Raw genomic sequence first — 24907 nt, 5'->3', positions numbered from 1 at the left:
GTATTTTGCATCTTTCACATGTATTCAGTAGTATACTCTGGAAGACACATATTCCGTTATAAAAAGTGGCTGAAAATGCAAAATAACTTGCTAATATAAGGGTTGACAACTTAATAACAATTTCTGCATATGTAGTTACTATGAGAGCAGATAGTACTATCTTTTACACAGATCTTTGTAACATTCAAATTAATATCTAGACTTGTAATTTGATGGAAAAAGCAGGTTTACTGAGAAGTACCAGCATTTAGAAAACTACCTCACTTCCTTCTACCTCATTTTTTCAGGTAAGCCACAAGAAATAATGGCACTTTAAGGAAGACACCTTCAAGCCAGAAGAGGCACATGACCACAGAACTGGACTAGATAAATCTAGTTCTCTTTAATAAGCTGCCAGTCCACAACATTTTAAAGGATTACTCCTGACAACCATTTCTGCTACACATTAAGTGTTTCTCGATATCCTGCACTTTATGGCTCATCTGAGTATGAAAGAATGGAAGAATTGCTTGGTGTAAATACTCAGATGATCCAAATCTCATTCCTCTTCAACAACGCTGGTCGGACTGAGGCAAATTATTTCAACCAGCAGTGAGTATGAGAAGATAGAGAGATACACCAGCTAGGCACCTGAGGTTTTTCTTTACAACCCACACAACATCCTGCCTCCGCCTACATGGAGAAACTTGTGCTTTGGGGATGGGGAGAGAAACACAGAATAAACACACAGTGACGAAGAGGGGCTCCCACAGGCCACCCCAGACACTTCGAGGCAGGGAATCCGTTCAGTGTAAACGCGCTGCATGAAGCATCACAAAGATCGGTGTTTCAGCCTCCCTGCAACCTCCTACAGATAACAACGAGCACCTGAACAACTTCAGTCACAGACTAGGGCTGCCTTTACCTTGACAATTAATAAACCTAAAGCAGAGAATGAAAAACTAGTTCAGGTTCCCTGTCTCCAAAGATGTGCCTGTAAGCTTATGCCACAGCTCCATCCTCCAAATGGTTAGAAAGTCAGTCAAGTTTTCCAGCCCCGATGTATTTGGAATCTACTTGTAGAAATTTATTTATATTTATATTGTGCTTTAACTTTTATAATTTTTGTCCCTCCCTCATATTTCCTTGTGAAATCATTTTTATGAATAATTACCACATCCCTTCCCGTATTTCGCTAGGATAAATGTACTCAAGTCCTTTCCTGCCACTTACAAGACAGCATCTCTGCTCCATCACCCCCCTCACTCTCATTTGCATCGCTCCTGTTTTCATTTCTCTACATGAACACAGGTGACCATATGCTCAAAATGAGATCTTAACAAGGCCTATTAAAATAACACTGATGCTTACCCATCTCTACTGCAAATACCATGCCTGCTGCGCCTAAAATCATCAGTCACAGCTGAATCACATTCACAGTTTACCATCAGCTTCCCAGTAGCCAAAGAGCCCATTTCTCTTTATTTTTATCCAACACAGCTAATCGAGGAGTTTCCAACTCATCCCCTATAAGTTTGCTCTATTCCTTTGCATTTCTACTACTCAGTAATAATCTCATCCCATTCTCCCGCAGCCCTGGAAGAGCTGGAAGTCTTTCCAGGCTCAGCAATGCTGCCCACCTTCACATCATCTGCAGAGCCTGTAAGTGCACACCTACATCTTATTGCAAAGTCACTAATAAATACATCAAAATAGGACTGACCAACACATCAAACTGTAAAAAAAAAAATACCATAGTAAATATTCAATCACACAGAAACTGGAAGCAGAAAAAACATTTGCTAGAAAGACCTGCAGCATCAAGAAAAATGGATGATGTGTCAGACATGTTCCTGAACTTTAAACATTGGGGGGATCCATCCAACAGAAAACAACCTTCCCTGATTATTTTGACAGAAAAGTAAACACTACTTTATTTTTAACAATTTCTATAAATGAAAGCCAGGTTTTGGGATATTTTCTTTTCTTCTGGCATTTAAGGTTAAAAATCCTCAGGATCTTTTTCTGTTCCCAAAATGATACTTCCTACCTTTTTTTTTTTGTAATGACAACTACTACCATTAAGTAAAAAAAAAAAAAAAATAATTATTCTTCCATATATACAGCAGCTTCTTTCTGTTGCCCGTGCAATATGGTTAGCTTAAGTCTAAGATGTTATTTATTTTAATATATAAATGCATATTGTATATTAATGTGCCTAACAAGATACTATGAGTATTTCCATGGACCACAGTAGAACACATTTAGCAGTATACTTGTGCTTTAATATATTGTACAGTGAGGAACTAAGATAGCAAGAAGTGTTAGCAAGTGTATCAAATTTCTTGTTTCAGCAATGGCCCAGTAATTCTTACACATCATAAGTATACAGTACAACGACATTTCGTAAGGAAAAAAAATTCCATTTCAGAGGTCATTAAGCAGCAGCGCCTGCAACCCTTTAGTTATGCAAAGCGTCTGAAATTCACAAGACTCTTCAGACAGCGAGGGCTGCAGAAGGAAGCCTTGGGGACTCAGTATTTCACATCACAGAGAGTTTTGCATTCTTTCCTAAACTGGGGTGAAAGTGCCAGAAAATACAAGCCTGCTCTTCCAGCGGCAGCCACGGACACTCTCCTGGGCTTCTCTAGCAAACATTTCCACAGCCCTTTTGAGAAAACCGGTCCACCCTCATTGCCCATGCGAGTAGTGATCTCTGCAAACAGGGCCAACCCACAAGTCATTCAGCATGGAGATACCTGCCCACTTGGGACTGGACTGAAAACATACATTTTTGTATTAATTCACTGAGTGACTGCTTACCAGAAGACTGATTTTCACCTTCCTGCTGCTTGGCTAAAACTCCAGTTAGTATCCTTGAGGATAAATACTTTCCCACATTTCGATAAGTATAGACAATTATATTTATGTTACCAAGGCATACATACAGAAAAGGATGTTTTCACTTGAATAAAAATGAGGGATCAGTAGAAAAAATAAGTTTCACAACATCACAATCTTTTCCACAGTAATTAGGATGCAAGTGCTGCAGCAGTAGAAGAAATAAAGTTCCTACTTTAATACAGGAGTTTAAGTATTAAAAAAATTCCAGAGATGTATGAATACTTAAAGTTCTCTCAAAGATACTGATGATGTGTGTATGACAAGTAATCACTGAATCGCCAGATTCTCCTCAATGTTATCCCACAAACTTCCTACTGGGACAGCTTGTTTTATAACCTTCCAAAGACTTTTAAGATTAATCATTACCCTCTTCCTTCCTTTCCTTTGCAGCAAAGTTAGTGCTGTTCAGAGTCTTTCCATCCTTGTCTGAAAACATCTCCTTGCTTTTCAGTTACAAATGTAGTTGTCAACAGGACATTCTACATTGAAGTTAAAGAGTGCTGTAAGAAGTGTTCATCACTGATGCATTCAAAGTAATCTAAACCCACTTCAATCCCCTTTTTCAGCAGGTATACCATTTTGCTGTAAGGAATGCTTAAGGTTACTATACTACATCTATTTATCCTGGCTTTCTATACCCGCATGTGAATTCTCCTTCTTTTATTCAGTATTAAAACAAAATATTATCGCTAATATTCACTTTTTAGTAAATTAAAAAACAAGTCTTCAAAAACACTACAAAATTTTCAAATATTTTTTGCTCTGCAGTAGGTTCTAAGACAAGCTTTTCCTTTTTCATTAATGTAAAAATTAATTATCAACCCATTAGTCCCATACTTACAAGAAATGCCTTGAGTGAGAGAAAAAGTAACATCTAATGAAGAATTAAAATTAAGATTTAGCTATGGGTTCTTACAGCTACACATGCTGGAAAAACTAATTTTGTCTACAAACTCACTTAGATCGCAAATTAATCTTACGCATACTCTATGATCTTGATAATCTCTAACATTGTTCTTGTGTTCAGCCATGTGATGATAAAACTAGAACTGAAACTCAGATCTAACAATAGATGGGTTTTTTTAGTCTATAGCTCATTTTAATTTTGCGAAACATCAAAAATGGAAGCTGTGATGAGTTGCAGAACAACAGCAAAGCCTACAGTCAGTTAATTCCTCAGTCTGTCTTGTGAATGACAGCAAAGGCCCCCACTGGTTAGGAAACGAGCAGCTTGCTTTTACAAACTGAGTTCAAAAATTTAATCCAGGTTTTGTACGTCCCAAGCAAACACCCAACTTGCAAGCCGCAGAATAAGCCTCTTGCAGCCACCTCCTCCTCCCCGTTACTGTCCTTCGTCATAAATTTTAAGAGTAGAGGAGCTCTGGGGAGTGTCTGAAGGAACAGGAGAGAAACCCACCCCAGCATGGCAAATGACCTGCCCCTGAACACTCCTTCCCGATAGAAGTTTTATTGAAACTGGTACCATCCTTTGCCATGAAAAGCAAAAAATCGCAACAAATTGTACTCAGCAAGAGAAAAATCCCAGCATTTCCATTTTTAAGCACCTCCGTGATCCATGAAAACAAGCGTATCTTGAATAAAATATAGGAATTTTTATAGCTCTTTTAGAGATCTGCCAAGTTTTCAACTCATCATCTCTGAACCTAAGCTTTCTTAAAATACCCTCTGCAGCTTGGGTTTGCTTTTTCACTTTACTAGCTTGTGTTCAAAATAGATGAAATACAACATCTATTCAGAAGTTCAGAATTAGCAAAGAACAACAACAAGCGTAAAAGAGTATCATGTAGCTAACAACTTACTTTCCTGATATAGCGGCTCAGGCCCCAGAATTACTTTTCAGCAGGAAAAGGGCACAAAGAAGAGAAGACAAAAAACCCTGCCTTTTATCTGATTTTTTATTTGGGGCTTTTTGGGGAACAAATGGAGCTAATTTTCTGATGTATCGCCCCCTCCTTTCATGGAACTCCATAACAATTTATCTCCAAGGAATAATAATGAAAATTACACTGAAACATAACAGAAACACATGGCTAATGGAAGCTTGAATAGATTACCAGACTAAGTAATTTAAGGGATGTTTATCAACTAAGTACATATTGGCTAAACTGTTTATTTCAACTATATCAAGATTATGGAAAGCATTGTGTCAATGACTACTTACAGGGATGATTTGAAAAGACTTCCTAAACAAGTCTTTTAAATACGTATAGTATTGGAGTCAACTGCTAAGCATATAGCATTAGACTGAATATTCAAATATTGTCTAATACACATATAAGTGCAATACACTACCACCTGAAATAGAAACAAGGCAATTTTAATATTTATAATGGCATCCAAAGAAAACGTGCTGTAGAGGCAGATTACGCTACTGTCAGCTTGTTTTTAAGTGCAATTAGTGAGAACAAGCTTGCTTGCATTAACACGTTTAATACATTTCTTTTCCAGGACTAGTGACCTCATTTTGTAAGCTTTATCATGAATTAATTTATTTTTTTAAAATACATATCGTAAGTTACCGTTACAGTTCCTTTCACAAAATTATGGAATATTGTGTTCTTACTGGCAAGTGCAGCAGCAAAACAAGGTAACTGCAATGTATTAATAGGTTTTCTCTCTTGATTTTGGTTAAGTCCTTTCATCCTGGTTCTTCCTTCCATGGGTAATACTTAGCTACCTCACAGGGATGCTAGAAGGCTTTTACAAATAATTACAGGACTTCACATTTGTTGTGCAGTAATGAGATGCACTTATTTTCTTAAACCCTCACTCCTGCAGTCCTGACCTTTCCATTTTCAAAATAATAAGCACTTCATGCTCAGCTCAGTTCACTTGATAGCAAGTGGTCACTTAATTCTTGCATCCTTCCCAGTCTACAAAACACCAGAGTGTTTAGTCCCCCATTCAGCTCTAAAAAAACCCTGAGAGAGCTTGCAAATTATGGCCTAGTCCCTTTCCTAGCACAGTTAAAGCAATGAAGCAGAAGAGGCATAACAAGGCAAAAAAACATCAGGCAGAGAAGCATAACCGAAGCAGAGGATTAAAAACACCAGACCTGACAAACTGGGTGTACAGGTAAAAAACAGAAAGGAGAATAGTATGCTAGGATGATCCTTTATAGATTCCCAGAATAGAGCCATGCTCCTGACATATCCCCATTTTTCCCACCCTGGCTTACCACTGCATAGTCTTTTTGTGAGATTACACCATTAAGAGGGAAATTCCTTACTAAGGGATACCTATGCCATCTTTTTTCAGGAGTATTACCATACAGGTAATTACGTAAGCATATATTCAATAAATACCACAGTAATTTTTATTTGTGGGGAGGGATCAGTTGTTTAAGTAACTAATGTTTACCAAGTAATTTGAAAGATTCTGAAAGACTTATGTTGAAAATACAAAGAACAATTACCATAAATCAGTCCTATCTATTGCTGGATGTCACAACTGACCAGTTCTTTCACCGTATACTTACCAATTTGACTAGCACTATCAGGATTTTAGACTTGCAGCTGATAACTAACTCTCTGCTTATAGAAAGGTTGGTGAAAGAATAATCCCAGATATATTCTTTATGATTGATTTTATTTAAATTAAACGGTAGAGCAACCCAAGTAGATCTGCAATTAAGGTTTTCAATTTCAAAAGGCAAATCTCAAAAACTAAGGGAACTCATTAGTGAGATGAAAAGGAATGAAAAGTTGGAGGACATGAGCACAGGGGAGGTCTGGAACATGTTTAAACTGCAATATGAATATCTGCAGAATTTGTAACCCAAGGAAGTGACAAGAGAATTCATAAGAAGGTTTCCAGACCCAGCGAGATGAATTACCTAATAAAGAAGGAAAGGTAGAATAAGCAGAGAGCTTTCAAGGGACAGGAAAAAAAACGCTCAGCAGAGGAAACTACAGTCTCGGATCAAGAAACACCAGCATAAAGTGAAATGTGCCAGAAGTCAAGCCCAGTTAGAGAGGCCAAAGATACCACAACTAAACAGAATCAGAATGCAAATCAGGAGGACTAATTTGGACTCATACCAAGAACTCTGGAAGACCTGTCATGATGAACTGCAGATCCAATTGCTAGAATTAAAAAACAAACTATTGCACCGGGTTTGGTACCATCTCCCTGGGAGACAAGAAAATGTACTGCCTACATGAAAAAAGGAGGAAAACATAACTTGGCCAATTAAGACAATTGCTAGTCTAGCCTCAAGAGTTTGCTAAGCTTTAGGAAGAAAACAAAATAATACATGGATAAATATTATATGGATTCAGTAAAGTTGGAACAGACTAACCTGATAGGTCTTATTCACGAGTCACAAAGAAAGCACAGCCCTAGCATGCAGCAAGTCAAATAACATGCCACAGTGATAACGTGATTTCAACAAAATATTATTACGTGCTATTGTTTTTATTATGATGTTCACAACACTAGTCTTGGGCTCAACTCTGCTGCCCTACATAACACACACTTACTTTCCTCTGCGCTGTCCCTGGGCCTGCAGGCTACCTCTGCAGGCTCCCTGCCCATAACCAGGGGCGGCCAGAAGCTGCGCTTAACCCTCTCTAGGGAAACAAAGCTGGTTTGCGTGTGTATGCACGTGGGCGAGAGGGTGGGAGGAAGAAAAGCAAACAGGATCAGAGAGAACTGGTGGAGGAGTAAGGCAAGTGTTGTACTTGTGTTGGGGAGCAATCTGAGGAACAGTAGGTTAGTGAGAGACACTTGCTCCTTACCCCACTCACAGCACCCTGTAATGCTCATCCAAAAGATTTAATACTTAATAATACCATGATGCTGTCTTTCAGTACAGCAAAAGATTCAGATGGTACCACGCATTTCTACAAAATACTCTTAGGCAGTGTATTTCTTGTCAAGATAAAGAATATCACTGGCCAAAGTACTGGTAAAATTTCTTCTGAAGTACCATGGCTGCAAATGTTCAAGCAAGATGCCTCCACGTGAAGACAGGAGACTACTGAGATGCTAAGAAGGACAAGAGAACTACTCTCAAGAACTTAAGGGGAAACTACAGGAGCTAACATTTATTGTCTAGCAAATTAAAAACTGAATAGACCCGACAGAAGCATACATAGGAATGTTAGATAGGAATCCAACTTTCCTTTAAAGTTAATCCCACACCCTCTGAACCCACAGAAAACAGACATGAAAAACAGATGCATATTGCAACATATGCCCAGTAGCTTCAAGGAAAGTGAGTAAAACCATAGTAAAACACAAAGCTAGACAGACCCAACAGTCCTGTGCTTACTGTCTTTTGCTAGTTTGCCATAGAGTAAAACCCTGGCCAACCAAGTTGGGGTAAAAGGTAAAGTGGACCATTGGAGCCAGGTGTGAAGCTGTGGGATCTCACATTAAGTTGGGGGATGGAATAATGGTAATGTGATTTTTTTAAATTATTTTTTAAAAAAATAAAATACAGATTTCATTGAGTTTGATTTTTATTCTTCAAAAGGCTGTGGCTTCAGCTTTTCAGCTTTTCCACCACAGATTCTAAGGCCACTTCGTTATACCCAATACGGTATCTGCGTTTCCCAGTACCACAGTTCAGAACTCTCCTAGGTATTTAATCACAGCTGTATATACTCATTTCATGCTACATTCTCGCCCTCAGACCAGGGGAATGCCAGCGTTCAAGCGGTGGAAAGCCCCTTGTCTAATGTAACTAACTTGAGGTTAAGTTAGATTCCTGAAATAACCCTTCATTCTGAGACTGTTTTTTTTCTCAGAAAAAACCAAAAGTTAAATACACAATGTGACCACTAGTATTGTGAAAAAGAGAGTTATTGCCAGTAACTTGTTATTCAATACCAGAAGCTGAAATGGATTGGATTCATTAAAAATAAAACATAAAAGCAGATGTACAAAAAGATTTCCCCCTGTACACTGGAGATCAGCTATATCTTGACAATTTTAGTTATCCTCCTATTTATTTTTATGGAAATAAAAATAGAAGCAGTATGCAATCACACCATAGCTTCCAAACTTTGGCTGAAAGCGTTAAAGAACATTTTGTCAGGTATAGTTAAATGTTTATTATTTTGCATCCAACAATCACTTAAGCACAACAGCCACCCCTACGAAGACCACACGACGACTCCAGCACCGCTCCCTGTCCCGCCACACAGCAGCCTCTGGCTCAGCTTGTTCCCCTGGTCCGAGCTGGCAGCGCTCTGGAGCGAAGCACGCTCAATCATAATGGAGAACAAATGTCTCCCATTAATTATTTGACCAAGTTGGAAGTATCACAGAAGAGCTCTAAAAATCCATCCAACTGAATTCCCCTTTTCCAGAAATACACAGGCTGTGAGAATTAGTTGCTCTGGCAAGAATTTAGATAAACAAGAGAGGGGAGAGATGTATTTCATACTCAGATATACAACTGCTGACCCATGGTCACGCTACCTCTCCTTATTTTGTAATAAAAACGTGCCGAAACAGTGTCGCGGACTTAGAAAGGCAATATCCAGCCCAGCCTTTGAAAATAACTGTCAAATCGCAAACCCCAGCCAGGCACACGATGGCACGTCGCGGTACCGCCGCTTCCAGGTGCCCGGCATATGACAAGCGGCGCCGGGCTGGGCGCGCAGGCAGGCAGGCACCCGCCCCAGCTCCCCTCAGAGCTCTCCTCCTTTCCCGGCTCTGCCTCACCGCGGCGTTGGCTGGACGCGAATAACCGCGCTGGCTGGAAGCGATTTTCAGCAGTGCCGCCTCCGGTCCCCGCAAGCGCCCCGTAGGAGCCCGGGGGGTCTCCTCACCGTCTGACAGGACGGCACCGCCCGCCGGCCCCGCCGCCTTCCCGGGCCTAACGGCCAGCGCGGGCGAGCGCGGCGAGCTCCGCACCGGCCCCTCAGCAAACGGCAGGACCGAAGCGAGCGGGACCGCCGCCCCCTTGGGAGCAGCGGCTTATCAGCGCTGCACAAACCGAAATCCGCCTGGGGAGAGGGCGGGAGGGAATGCCTCCCCCCCACCCCCGTGAAAGCCTCGAGCAGCCCCTCCAAAGTCGGGCACGCCGGCCAGCCCGGGCTCCGCTCCGAACTTCAGGGGCCAGAGGATCAAGACGAGTCAGAGCCCCGGAGACGCTTTACCCGCTCTGCCGCGCCGACCCTGCCCAGCAGCGAAACCCGGGCCGACCCCGGACCCCCCTCCCGCCCCCTCGCCAAGTTTGCCCGCCGGACCGCGCGGGTGCGCGGCAGTACCTGGGACAGGCGGCGGGCGAAGCGCAGCCCGGTGGTGCTGAAGGATGCCCGGCGGGCGGAGACGACCGGCCCCACTGACAGTGCTTCCTCCTCCTCCTCCTCCGGCTGCCGCCCGTGCCCGCCCGCCGCGCTCCGGGGCCGCTCCCCCCTCGGCTCCGCGACAGGGAGGTGCCGGGGCAGCGCTGCGCCGCCACACGGCCCCGCTGCCCGGCAGAAAGTTTGTGCCGCGCAGACCGGGGGCGGCAGCACGGCGCGGGGAAGCGCCTCCGCGGGGCCGTGCCGCGCCGGGGAGCTCCGCGCCGAGCCGAGCCCGGCCGGCCTGGGGCCGCGGCCACTTCCTCTTCCTCCGAGCTACGGGGCCGAGCCCCGCGGCCAGCGAGAGCCGCGGCGAGGCAGGGACAGCGGCAGGGGCGCTTCCCGCCGACACTACCGACGCGGCCCGAAGGGGGATTGCTCCACCCGCCGGCCAGGGCTGGAAGTGCCTCACGCGCTGTCCGCCTTAGCCCCAACCCCGCCCCGAGCACACCCCCGGCCCCGGCGTTCCCCCGTGCTGCAGCTTTGCTCCCTTCCCCTCCGCCCCAGGCCGGGGAGGACTCTGCCTCGGTGCTTTCAGTCCCACACCGTCGAGACAGACCTGCGCTCACCGCAGTAGAACCGTCCTCCTTATACCCAGAGCCTGAACCTCTCCTTTCAACGTGCCTGTTCTCTCATCCTCCCTCAGATGGTGGCAAGCCCTCCCTTCTCCAGGTCAAACAAGTTCAGCTGCCTCAGCCTTTCCTTGCAGGACACGTGCTCCAGCCCTGGCCTTGGTGGCCCTCCACCGAGCTTGTTCCAACTTGTCAACAACTTTTTTGTCACAGGATGGGGGGGAGGTGAATGACACACCTGGACACAGTATGTGGTCTGGAAGAGCCCTAATGAGTGCTAAATAGAAAAGGATAAACACTTTTTCCAAGCTACTGGCATGCTGTTATCTTTGTTGGCTATGGTCAGCTTGCTGCCTGCCAACATCCCCACAGCATTTGCAACAGAGCTGCTACCCAGACAGGCAGTCACCAGTCTGGATCTGTGCAAGGTGTCCTCCCTTCCCACAGGCAGGATATTTGTCCTTGTTAAATTTAAAAAAGTTCATGCCAGCCTGTTCCTTGAGCCTGCTCAGGTCCTTCTGGACAGCAGCCCAGTTCTGAAGCTTGTCAACTGCACCCCCAGTATGGGGCCATGTGCAAACATGGCAACAGTGGATCCTGTCATATCCTCCAGGTCCTTGAAAAAGATGTTAAATGCAATAGGCCTCCACTTGCTACTGCCCTCCAGGCAAAGTGTGACCCATTAAACTGCAACTGTCTGAGCCCAACCACGCAATGAGCTTTTTACCCATCTATCTGTCCACCCACCCAGACTACAGAATCCTAAGCATGTACAAAAATAGCATGGGAGCCAGTGCCAAGCACCTTACTAAAGTTGCCATGGCATCCACTACCATCCCCATGCCTACAAATGCAGCCATTTTATCATAGAAGGCAAACAGTTGGTGAGGCATGATGGCACCCTTCCTAGACACATGAAATACACAAAAGCAAGTCTGTTCCTAGCAGACACAATGATTTTCCCAGGGACTGATTTCCTCACAGTTCCCCAAATTGCCCTTCTGGCCTTTTCTGAAAATGGGTGCAACATTTGCCTTGCTTTAATTGTTGCAGACCCTCCTCACCCCACTCTAAAAAGTACAGAGAGCAGCTGCTCTCAAGGTATCAGCCAGCTTTTCCCAGCACCCTCAGACACAGTCCAGCTGGTCTCAGATTTGTACAGGTCAAGTTCTCAGAAGGAATCCCTGTCTTGATCCTCGTCCATTTCTGGTAGTTCTTCACTTGCTTGAACCTTGCACATGGGTCAGGAAGACTGAGGCAAAGGCAGCTCTGAGTACATCGGCCTTACCTGTGCTCACATGCAACAACAGGCCTACATGTTCCTTGTTCAGCCTCTTACTGTTAACATAGCTTTTGAGAGCAACATGAGATTCCACAAGCCCTTGTATGCGTCAACACCATCCCTATGTGCCTTGGCAACATTTCTAATAACTCCTTCGCCGTATCCTGTTCTTGCTTCCACCATGATAGTTTTGCAAGGAAGTTCAGTCAGGTGTTCCCCGTTTAGCCTAGCTGGTGTCCCAATTCATCAACTTATTTTCCTATTTGCATGTGCCATTCTTGCATAGTGAAAAGGTTCCCCTTAAAGACCTGCCAGCTTTCCTTTGCTCCCTTCACCTTTCAGAGCTGCCTCCCATGGCATCCCATTTACCAGTTCCCCAACTAAGCCAAAGTTTGCTCTCTGAAGTCCAAAGAAATTGCCTTCCTCACCCCCTTCAGGATCTTGAGCTCCACTGTATGATCCTGACTACAGCCAGGGTTGCTATTATCACATTCCTAAACGACTCCCCCTTGTTAGTGGACATCCATTTGTGCGACATCCCTGGTTGGCCCAATCAGTACCTCTACCAAGAAAGCTTCCTGAAATCTGCTGGATTGCTTGCATCCCACCATGTTACCTTTCCAGCCTTCAGGGAGATTAACTCCTCTCCAAGAATCAGGATCTGTGACCCACCAATGTCATTCAGTTGCTAATTTAATCAACCTTGATCATGAGTAGCTGGTCTGTAATCCACCAACATGTCACCCTCAGTAGCCTCCTTTGATCCTTACCATTCTCAACCAGCCTGTCATCCATCCAAGAGCTCCATACATTCCAGCTGCTCTTTTTACAGAGGGGGCAACTCTCCACCCTCATCTTCCCTGTCTCTCCAGAAAAACATGTATCCATCCCAAATGTCATGCTTGTGGACCAAGTCTGGAACTTTGCTTGCCACCTTCATTGTACTTCCCCCTATTAGGCCAGAAACCTGTCCAGCAACTCCTAAAACACCCATGATTAATACTGAAACTACCTGAAGCCCTTGTGCGCAGCAGACACAACTACATTTGCTACACTTTGTCCACTTAAGAATCTCTCCCTACCATGTAGGTACATAAACCAAATTAAATTATGTAAAAATACATAAGCAAACATTACATTAGCACCTCAATTCCTTCCTCACTGCAGAGTATTTCTGTATTTAAGGCTGGTATTGTGATGGATGAAATCTATTTGAAAGTACTCCCTCCACTTTTCCCTCAAGTGCCCTCAGGGAACAAGAAAATTTCCCCAGAGCGGCCTCTGTCTGCATGCAAGTCCTCTTAAAGCACAACTGTCAGCATTACCTAGTAGTCATTAGCCAAAAGCATAACATCAAAACATTGGAAGTGGGGAAATGAAGTTACTTCTTTACCAGCGCTGAAATATGAAGCAAACACCAGCAGTGCATTTTGTGTGGTGACTCTACCCATCTCCTTTTTCTATTTCCTTTTGTGTGTTTTGGTTTTTTCCTCTCCATTTCTTTTAATTATTTACACAGGTTTTCCTCTTTCCTTGTCCTTCATCATTTTTTCCTCCACTCATTAGTTTCTCTGGCTTTCCGACTGTGTGAGAAAGCAGCATGCAGTCACATCAGGGTGCCATGTAATTGAGCTGTTTTTCTGATACTACTGTTAAAGCGTATGGGGAAGGATTGCTGAGTGTGTAGGGAAGAAGTGAAAGTGCAGCTTTCCCTGTATTATAAACGCATCAGGTCACAGATGGCTCCAGAGAAGCATCCTGGGCACCAGACCTTCCTGACACCATAGCATTTGCAGCTCTACACCTCAGGGGTTGAACTGAAAGGACGTCTGACAACATTAAAGACTTTTTCTGATGCAAAGTCTTCTCAGATACAGAAAAGGACATCAACACTAAGAAAACAACATTCCTGGATGACCATAGATTGCTATGAAGTAACAGTCCCGTACAGATGAAAAGCATTTCAAATTAATGTTTACAGTGGGTCACATAGCACAGACCCGGGTACTACAAACCATCTTTCCACTACCCACTTCACAGTCAGTAACTATCAGACACGTCTGCAAACTTAGAGCTGTCAGATACAAGGTGTTTTGATGCACCAATTTCAACCTGGAATTCCTCTACTCCAGTGTTAAATATACAACCCATTAAGACATTTCTGCACTTTTTAACAGAGACAAATTTGAATTAAAATTTTGTTCCGTGGGATTTTTGACATGAAGGTGTTTTTCTCTGACTACAAAAGTATATTACAGAAGCAGCAGTTTAATTAACAGAATAGGATACCTCTACTATCACCTATTTAGGTGTGTCTACACTGAAATTCAAGAAAACAAAGATGGTTCAAGTGCCTAGTATCAGGGCGTGCAAGTTGAAGCACAGCATACAATCTAAATTGATGCTGTACATCTAAACTATTGTTTCTAGACTACCACTGTGAGAAATTCCAGCATTCCACACTGGCTTGCTAGTGTTCATTCTTTAAAAAAAATATGCGCTATTCCCATATTTTGAGATTATTTGCCTCTTTCAGAACCATTTTGGTACAGATTTGATAAGATAAGATAAGATAAGATCTAGAAGTTGTTCTGACTGCAACAGGTATTTCACGTGGTACTCTAAGAAGCAGCAGGATTCTTCCCAAGAGAAATCTGATGAACTTGAAACAACCTAAACAAGCATCCTAGACATTTCAGAGGTTTTATATATATATATATAAAAATGCGTGTGTATACACACATACCCCCCCCCGAACAATAAACTACTGCAAAACACAGGTGACTTGGTAATTAAATAGTAAAACACTGCTCTAACAACCATTTAACTATAAACAACTGAAGGACCTTATTGCTTTAATCAACAGTGAGATGTTGCCCCTTGACACTCCATTAGGGAATATTAGTTTACCTTAGGAGTTAAAAAGTGCTTTGATAAATTTTGTTTCTGTTTCTAGCCAGTGTAATCTCCCTTGTAAACCCACACATTTAGCAGTGCAGAGCTCTACAACCTCCTGTATCACAAGCAGGAGTGATCACGTTTTCCATTTGCACTTTGTAGTGCTGGGTGCAGCTGGGTAAGGCAAGTTCAAAGTAGGTGTAAATTGGTACTGGTAGGGCATTGAAGAGTTCTGCTTTGCCAAATATCTGTACTTATTTTGTCATAAGCAGAGAAGATGACACATTGTGAAAAGCAGCAAGAAATCACATGCACGGCATTTCTCTCTCATGCAAGGTGTTTCTAGTGATGCCACTAGATAACCCCTTGCTTGGTTATTCCAAGCCTTATTTGAACAACTAATTGGAAAGATCCACGTAAGTGTAAGCCATTTTTTTTTGTATGAAACTCAGTATAATGCCAGTTACCATTATTTTCACTACAAAGTTAGACTTCAGCATTCAAGTTAACCACATCCCATTTTCTTAGTTTTCACAGTAGTATGAAAAAATATTTAAAGCTAATTTAGAACAAAATTTGTTTCCTCTTTGTCAAAAAGCAACACCTGCAACATCACATTGAACAGGATTCAGCAAAAGTTTAATCAGAAGTAACTTAAGTTAATCAGAAATAGATACAAAAATATCAGTAAAGAAAATGTTTTGTTATTTACCTACCACGCACAAAAGCGTGTTTAGTGTCTACTGAGATTTTTCTTAACAAGACATAATATGACAGAAAAGCCAAAATGAGAAAAACTTTACATTTGTGATAGACAAGTCATTTGGCGTATTTTGCTCATTTCAGCAGGTGTTATTGAGAACTAGGCCACAGCTTCTCAGAAATAACAGGAAAACTACCTCCAAACCACAGAAGGAACCAAGACAGAACAGAAAGCTATGGAGAAGTCAGGTCTATACTGCTGCTAAAGAGAGAACTGTACCAGTCCCTACTGCTGGTTATGGTGGTGGTATAACCTCTTCAGCCCCAGCAGCAGGGCACAATCTGACCTTTGCTCAGAAGCAGCAGCTGGGTTTTGCCTCTCCAGGGTTCCAGAATAGGGAGAGTGGGCCAGCAGCTAATGCACACTTATGTACTCGGACTGGGCCACAATTTTAGCCCAATTAGTTATTAAAACTAGCTCATATTCTATTTTCAAAGATAAGAAGAGTAACTTCAATGTGAGTCCTACCACTACAGCATTTTAACGGCATAGGACTGTTTTTTTTTATTTTTTATTATTTAAGTGCTTCTATTGCCCATCTGTAGGCACCTACTAGGGAGCTGCAGAGGCTAGGTATAATTAAGGATCATTTTTCCTTTTTGGAAGCTCTTTCTGAAAGCTGGTTTCTATCATCTTGAAACTTAAAATACACTTATGGCCATAGATTTCTCAGGACCTCACACAGTTATGTAACATTATGTGCAGGTAATTTTGACTTGGTCAGTATCTGATAGGATATGCCTCTGCAGGAGTAAGAGGAAAGCTGTGGCTACATTATTACTGATGATCTATTTAATTCATCCCTATTTATTTTACCTTTCTTGAATGTTGCAGTACACATTTGATCAAAATTATTAATGAAATGAGAATGTGAAATCTGTGTAATTTCTGTTAAATCCAAGCTGTAGAAGAACCTTCAGAAACAGGAGAGATATGCCCCAAAATAGCTGCATATAAAAGACCGTTGGCCAGAGAGTGAGATTTATTGCTACATCAAGTTGGCACTAAAGCAGCTCTTGCTCTAGGTGATCAGAACAGGGACCAAATTTTCCCTGTCAGAAGGGCCAATCTAACCAAGCATTAGAGAAGCTGTGACCTGTTTCAGATGGCATTCCCTAAGTTGTTTCTCTTGCGTTTCTGTTCTCAGAAGTAAACAAAATGGATAGTTATTAATTTCTGTAAGGTGCTTCAACAACCTGCAAGTGAAAACCCTACATCAAAGTTCAGCTAGTAATAAGCCAGTGCAGAAGGCTGAGTAAGACTTAATGTTAACAAGAAACACTAAATTTCTGAAGGAGCTGGAATATCCGCTTCTTCCTTTCTTTGGATATCCAGACTAAACACTACTCAGTACCATCAGTAAGGAGATATCTATTCACACATATTCCTGTTTCTTAAACATTCCAGTAGTTTAGTAGAGCACTATAACCAATCAATGCGTTTTTCAATTTCTCAATTGCATTAAACTAATTCACATATAAGGGAAAGTAATTCTCAGAACTTTTGATGCTTTAGATTTCCACATACCAGATACCTGGTGCCCAGCTGTACTAATGAGGTGAACTGAGATTCTCATTTGAATAAATTTCACTAATATGAGTAAGGACTAGACAACCAGGCACTTTAAATAATGCAAAATGATTCATGAAATTTTTATTAAGCATTAAACAGTATTACCTTTTTAGCAGATGGATAAGTAAGCTACACCCCAGAAAAACTATTCCACAAATTTGCAGCAGCCCAGCTGTTCCAATGGCACAAACAGTGACTAGACCAGGCGAAAGACTAAAATGGGTCACTGCATCCTAACATCATGAGCACTTGATTCTAGCCCTATTGGTAATAACTTGTGGGAAGAGTTTGCTTCATTTCCATCTGAATAAGCACTACATAAATACAATCCCAAGAAATTAAATACTTAATGCAATAATCTGAAAATCAGTACATTTAGTAAGTACAGTTTCCCAACCTACAGAAAAAAATATTTCTGGGTAGTGGAAGGGGAGAAGCGAGAGCAGCTTGGTATAGGAACTTACAGTAGAATCTGTATCATCCAAGTAGATCCAGTTCATTAAGTTAAAAGCATTATCACAATCTAAGACTTTCTAGTCAAGGAACAGTTCTCCCAATTCAAAAGTCACTTTACTAGTTTAATAGGAAGGAGTATTAAGACCCTTGGAAAAAATACATCCCATGGTAGCTGTGATCCTTTACATGGCCCTCAGGCCTCAGTCTGAGCTCTGGTAAAGGAGAATAACATCAAATTCTAAGCAATTTCACATTTGTTTGGTATCAGGGACTTCTCTGCAAGTTAACTGAAGACACTTAAGGCTTCTTAGTCACAAATAGATCAGATCTGTATCAGTTTCAATGGATGCACAGGACTGAGATCAAACTCCAGTTCCCAGGGAACAGTATTACAAGAAAATGAAAAACACCACCTGACAAGACACTCTGGTATGTAGAGCCCAGTTTACACTAGAATTAGTATCTCAGAAATGCAGTATTGTTGATATATCCAAGCAAGCTTTGATGAAGTCCCAAACTTAGGAAAGAGGTTGTACAGCTGCACAGACATCCAATGCATTCAGTACAAGGTACATAATGTCACACTGAGTGATAATAACTGGGGCAAAGTGCTTTGAGTCTAGGTGGTCTGTGAATACACCCTAATATTCAGCACCCTTCAAAGTATCTGCACAGGTAATACAATCAGGATGAAAGGCTGAAGAATCTCAAGCAACTATTTATCAATTTGTGGCAAAAGAGAACCTAAAGATAAATACAGAAACTTTGGAAATCCTCTTTTAAAGTCAAGATCTTTATCAGCAAGTATGAGGAAAAATTTTGTACATGCTGCACCAGTTAAAAATGCACAGCCAATCCTCCAATAATTAGAAATTTATCTGCTCAGCAGAAATAATATGTACAGATTCCTGATCTGCAGGTGAAAACTAACTTACTCCTACCACACCTAAGGAAATCATTGCTGAATATGGCAAACTAAACTCGTGCATACATAGTAGATGCATCTCCAAGCTAGTTTGAAAACAACAACCAACCAACCAAACAAAAAAAATCACTGAAGTGGCACAATGCTTCCTGAATGAGAAAGTAAGTTGTAATGAATTAATCCTTTTCCCAAACTTAGGATCTCACACAAGTTGTACATGAACTGTGTATTCTGAGTGCATTAATAGGTTTTATACAGAAGAAGTATCACCTTGGCCTGAACTACCTACCTCCAAGTTATCTTTAAACTACCCAGACCTAAAAATCTTAAAACAGTGCTTTACCCTCCACAGTAAAATGTGCAAGACCCTTTTCAGATATCTTTGTTGTGTAACTGGATCAGGTATAGCTAATAAGATAAAGCTTGTCAAGAGAGAATATGGACAAGGACCACCAGTTCATGAGTATACTAGTACAGGATCTAACCCAGACTCCTAAGCAGCAGCATAAAGAATGAGTATCAAAAAGCACTTTCTATACTAGATCTAACTAGAAGTATCAGTTCAGGACAGGACTAGCCTTCTCCAAAGAGACTCAGTTATCAAGAGAAAAGCATGAGTGGAGGAGCTACGCATTAGTTTCAGATTTTGAAAACTATAAAACCATACTGATCTAGGCAGCTCCATTACGAAAGTGACTTCAGCATGCAGAACTTTATAATCTGTGACACCAGAGACAGAAAGCCAACGGTCGTGAAGAGAAGCTGCTTGAACACACGACAAATTAACAAAGTGACTAGCGTTAGAACAAGGTAAATGTGGACTCTATACTCATTAGCATTTCAATACAGATACAAAACATAAGCTTGTCTGATGTTATCTGTATGCTTATACTAGTAAACAAAGATTTTAATTAACTTACTGTAACAGCAAAAGCCGGTATTTTCTGCATTATTTTAGTCTTCTGGGATGGTAAGGTACAAAACGTGCTGCAAGTCTTTAGAAATCTTATTCTGCTATGCAATGCACTTAGGGAACAGTATTTGAAAAAGAAAAACATTACGTTTCATCCTTGACCTTACAGTTAAGTATGTATATTTAAAATATATCCTTGTTGTCACAGGTAACAAATACAGTAAGAAAACACTAGTGACATTTGTCACTAGTCACAGCAACTCCATTTTCGCCACCAGCTCCGCCTTCTCTTTATCACTAGATATGAAGTGGAGCACACAGGATGAAAAAGCAGGTAATAAGAGTCTTAAAATTAAATATCACAAAAATCAAGTTTTCAAACTTAAGTTTCCTAACAGATCAAAGAGACTGAAGTTTAACTCTCCATGTTATTTAATTCAGACCAAAGTAAAATGAACTTTGCTCTTGAGTAACGCAAGACAAAGATCACGTCTGTTTCACACTTTCTAGCCCAGTGCCCCTTCCAAGGGGCACTTAAGAGACATTTCAGCCAACAATCCTCTTAACTGCTCCTATGCTTAAACTAAGACAGAATTCTGTCTCCAATTGGGTTTGAGATTTCTGCTTTCCAAGCTGAAAAGCATTCTTTCCAAAATAATTAACATGTACTATAATACAATTCTGTTTCATCCTTACCTTGTACATATGTGAGGTAACGGACACAGAAACATGAATTTTATAGTTTCTGAAACTGCGTATTACAAGCCAAACAGGCTGGTTTGAGATAATACATCATCTGCTGCCAAAACACAGACCCCTGCCACTTGGATTAAGAGACCACTCTAGTAGCTGTAACGGGATCTGTCGCCAAGATCTCAAAGCTTCAGAGTGCAGTCAGAGTCATCATTAGCTACATATGTCCCCTACATTTGTTACAAGAATCTTATTCAGACAGTACTTTATCCTATACACTAGAACTTCCCTAATTTAGTTTGTCTGGACACAACCTGTGGCCTCAGGAGCTGCTTCTAACTCTGCATACAGGATATTTTTGGCTGGTTAGGCAGCATGAATACAGCACTTGAAACTACCATATTCATAACAAATATTGAGTACTTCTGGAGAGCTCCAGGTATAAATACATAGTATTATCTACTACTGCCTTCTTTTTAGGCAGTTCTATCACAGGGTTGGGGTTTTTTTATAGAGAATTTAAATTATTTTCAGAATACCAAGTATGGCAGAAAATCTGTTAAAGAATCCTAATGGTCTATGAAAAAAGTTTGCTTCATGGTTTGATGTTTGTTTTTTTTAAAGTAACAGCTTTGTTGCAAGTTAATGGATTGTTATTTAGGTTAAAGCATTACTAAGTCCATAAAAGCAAGGATGAAAACATATTGGACTCATACAGCAAATATAATTCCTTTTATTTATAACTGCATTCTATGACATTGTGGCAAAATACTCTAGTACAGCCTGCCTTGCTACTCAGTTCAATATATACCGAAAGGAAAGACCAAAGACAACCTCTAGCTAAGAAATCCTGAGGCACAAGCTGCTAGAAGCTGAGCATGTTCTTGAGGATCTATTTTCTTGCCTTTTTACTTTTCCATTTACAGACAGGTTTCCAATAATGACCTACAGTACTGAACTAGACAAACCTTGATCTGGACAAGTATAGTAGTTCTTAACTCAGATTGTTTAAGGGTCACCACCAAATGTAGGAACTCAGCAAAATAATACTTTATTAATTTTCGCTTCTTCAGTGGTGTGTCTATAATAACAAGATAAGCAAATATGTCAGTGAACCCTAACGTCTTTTTTTTTTTTTTTAGTCTGTTCACTGTTGGCTTCATAATATCCTGTCATGAAGTGTCATTTATATTGCAAAATGTCACCCAAGAAAGCAAACATTTCAGAGAGCTCATAATTCCCTAGGGGAAGCAGACACAGCAACTGAAAATTAAGTCATCCACAATTGCTGCTAGATAACCTCCTCCCCTCCTCCAACCAACCTAGAAGGATCTGGTCCTAGGAAACATTGAAAACAGCAGGTAACACTACGCATTGGTAGCAAAGGTAAACCACATAGCTGAGTTCCCATCCATTGCCAATTACTGTGTTCCATTTACAGGAACAGAGAGATCCAGAATGAGTATCCAGTTTAAAGAAGTGGTCCATGTTCTTACCCATTTCAACCCTACCTCTGTAAAAAAGGGAACAGAGAAGGCGGCTAAATGAGATTTAAGTATCACTACAGGCTTTTCTTTTTACTGTTTTGTATTTCTCAAATTCTTGGGATTGTAGAATAAACTAGACTTACCTGAAAGCAGAAAGGAGGACCAAAGCCTTTTCTGACTTACACCCCTTCGAAATACTGTCAATTTCCTTTAAGGATTTGATTTGTAAGCACTGTACAAATGAGAAGGGGAACTGAAAAGAGTTATGAATAAGCTGACAAGAATTTTTCAGCTATGGAATACATCAGTGGTTTAAACTTCCCTGTCCTGCTTCCCTATGGAGTGCCCAACTCTGTCCTGACAATACAGTCAGAACCAGTATCAAACCTGCTAACAAACCCTGCCTTTCTGCCAAACCCATCATGCACTGTAACACAACCTTTGGTAATCTACAAAGTGTTTTCATTGCATTTCTTACAGCTGTATTTTTTAACGCAGAAATTAATTAGCCTACAATAAGAACTGCTACATTCTGCCATGGACAGCTTTTATTGTAAAAAGGACAGACTGCAGTGTTCCACAAGAGAAACGTTTTTTACATTACATTATTTGGTAGGTTTTTGTTAGCTTAATGCCCCACCTGCTGGCTGATGACTAAATTACATTGTAATAGTTATCAAAGAAGTCACATGCCTATTATTCTGCCACCAATAGGTAGCTATACGCTGTCATGGCAACTGCTACAATTCTATGTAGAAGATGGACTGCACAGCTGGGTCCACCACAGTGTGAAGATTAACATACAGAAATAGAACCTAGATAGCTATAAAACAGACGTTAGTCTAAGATTTTTAATATCCATCCAGACTGATCACACTGAAATATTATAAACCATAATGTGAATAAGAAATACTACAAAGACAGTGAACACTTTGTATATCTTTAGTCTGTAAGAATTCCTACACCTTCAGCTGCGCCCAGCTCAGTCACCATACTGGGCTACGTTATATTCAGGTATAGTTTCTCAAAAATGGATCAAAGAGTCTAGAAGAGACAGAAGTGAAGGCTTATAACGTAAAAATATTTCCATCTCATTTATTTGAGAATGCTGTTTGAAAGAACAGTTTTAAAGCTTAGCTTATTTTAAAGAATGAGTACAGTCTACTGCTCACTTAGTAACCAAACCTCACTTGGTCAAAGGAGCTCAGCTTGCAGTTAGTGCTGGCCTGAGTTTAGGACCTGCTTAGTAATTTGAAGAAGCACTAATAAGGAACCTTTCAAAAGCAGATGTGCCTGCCTGTCATGTCCATCCCCCCAGGCTCAGGGAAACGGTGTCAGTAGACACTTGCTCAGCTATGCCGAGACATGAAATGTTTCTGCAGCGGCCCTGAATTTACACAGGAACGTAGAAAACCTTCCTTCCCTGGACATACAAGGATTTCCCAAGGTGCCAACTCCAGGATTATCTTCTATTTCAATCCACTGACTCCCCAGCTTGAGCCTCCTGAATCTTTCGCAGATATTCCCACATGGGATCAACTGCCTGAAAGACTGTTATTAAAAGCTGAACAAATACAATCAAGTTACATGTAGCAAGAGAAGTCAAAAATCCATATTCAGGCTCCCTTCACTGCAGTAGACATGTTTAGTACTGTCCCAGTGTTAGAAAGCATGCTTTGGTGTGAATTGTCACACAGCACAGCAGCTCCTCATCTTCTACTAGCCTAGCATTTGTAAGTGCTGTGCACCTTACCAAGTCCCCAGAAACCACAGCAAAACAAAGCTAATCAGCCCAGGCTTCACAATTTACTAATGGGCAACACAGCACTAAAATACCATTTCTGAAACTCCACCACTATTGATCCTTTTTATCTTACTTGGAAAAATCTGTTTTTAAAACTGTTAACAGAATTGCACTTTTAATTAATGAAACTACCACAGACCACCTAAGCAAACAAATCTTTCTGTGTCTGGCTGTCTCCTAAGTCGGGGAATAACCACTGCAACAGTGAGATAAGCACAACTGACAAGTTTTATGAAAGCTATTGTAACATTCAAATAGAGTCCACACAGACTTATTTCCCCATCAAAAACAGATTAAGTCCAGCATTTACAGGAAGTGTCTTATCAATAAGTATCTGTTGTTGCAACATTTCTCCTTAGAAGAGATTCAGCAAATAAACTGCTTAACTATGTATAAAGATCTCTATTTTAGTGAAAGTAGAATCAGGAGCACTAAGCAAGCAACCTCAATTAGCATTCCTAACATCTGGTGCTGTATCAGTAACTTTTATCTGCACAAGTGAAACATCTAACAAAAAGACCTACTTCTTTTTCCTTTTAAAAAAATTTTTTTACTCTGGTATTGTAAGCAAATCAATTCTGCACATTTGCTCAAACTAAAGGTAAGTAACAGCCTTAAGGGACAGTAAGGGAAATCTTATTCACAATGTAAGGTTTTGTCTATATGCTATATAGACATACCTTGACCAATGATGTTTTCAGCTTAATTGCTGTTTGACATGGCTCAACTACAGTATGGTATCTTTGTAGCACTGAACGTGAGAGCCCTCTAATGGCTACGGTGAAAACATCACCTGTAGCAGACACGAAACCTACCTGCAAATCACAAGGCAGCTGCTCAGTGCAATGGAGTATTGTCCTACTGGTGTGGTTTAACCTCAGCCGGCAACTGAGCACCACGCAGCCGCTCGCTCACTCCTTCCCCCCCCTCCCGCCCTCGGTGGGATGGGGGAGAGAATTGGAAGAGCAGAAGTAAGAAAAACTGATGGGTTGAGATAAAAACAGTTTAATAATTGAAATAAAATAATAATTTACAAAGCAAGTGATGCACAATGCAATTGCTCACCACCCGCTGACTGATGCCCAGCCAGTCCCCAAGCGGCAGCCCCCCCAGCCAGCTTTCCCCAGTTTATGTACTGAGCATGATGTCACATGGTATGGAATGTCCCTTTGGCCAGTTTGGGTCAGCTGTCCTGGCTGTGTCCCCTCCCAGCTTCTTGTGCACCTCCAGCCTTCTCAGTTGGTAGAGCATGAGAAACTGAAAAGTCCTTGACTAGCGTAAGCACTACCTAGCAACAACTGAAACACTACCTAAACAACTAGTGGTGTTCCCCAGGGCTC

General features: G+C 41.4%; 1 protein-coding gene across 3 annotated transcripts in view; it reads right to left on the bottom strand.

Annotated features, from left to right (window-relative positions):
* Nucleotides 1-19656, bottom strand: part of RFTN1 (raftlin, lipid raft linker 1) — a 112051-nt gene extending 92395 nt beyond the window's left edge. The window contains exon 1 of one of the 3 annotated variants that reach the window (XM_076331228.1): nucleotides 19591-19656. The gene's annotated coding sequence lies outside the window, so the exon portion shown is untranslated. Of the gene's footprint in view, nucleotides 1-9579; nucleotides 9640-10127; nucleotides 10213-19590 lie in introns of those variants that run through there. The other 2 variants (XM_076331231.1, XM_076331229.1) reach the window with 2 other exon arrangements.
* Between the last annotated feature and the right edge of the window lie 5251 nt (nucleotides 19657-24907).

This window comes from Aptenodytes patagonicus, chromosome 2 (assembly GCF_965638725.1).
Source record: "Aptenodytes patagonicus chromosome 2, bAptPat1.pri.cur, whole genome shotgun sequence".
NCBI lineage: Eukaryota > Metazoa > Chordata > Aves > Sphenisciformes > Spheniscidae > Aptenodytes > Aptenodytes patagonicus.
Note: the sequence above shows the minus strand (reverse complement) of the source record. Positions and strands in the feature narration are given on the sequence as shown.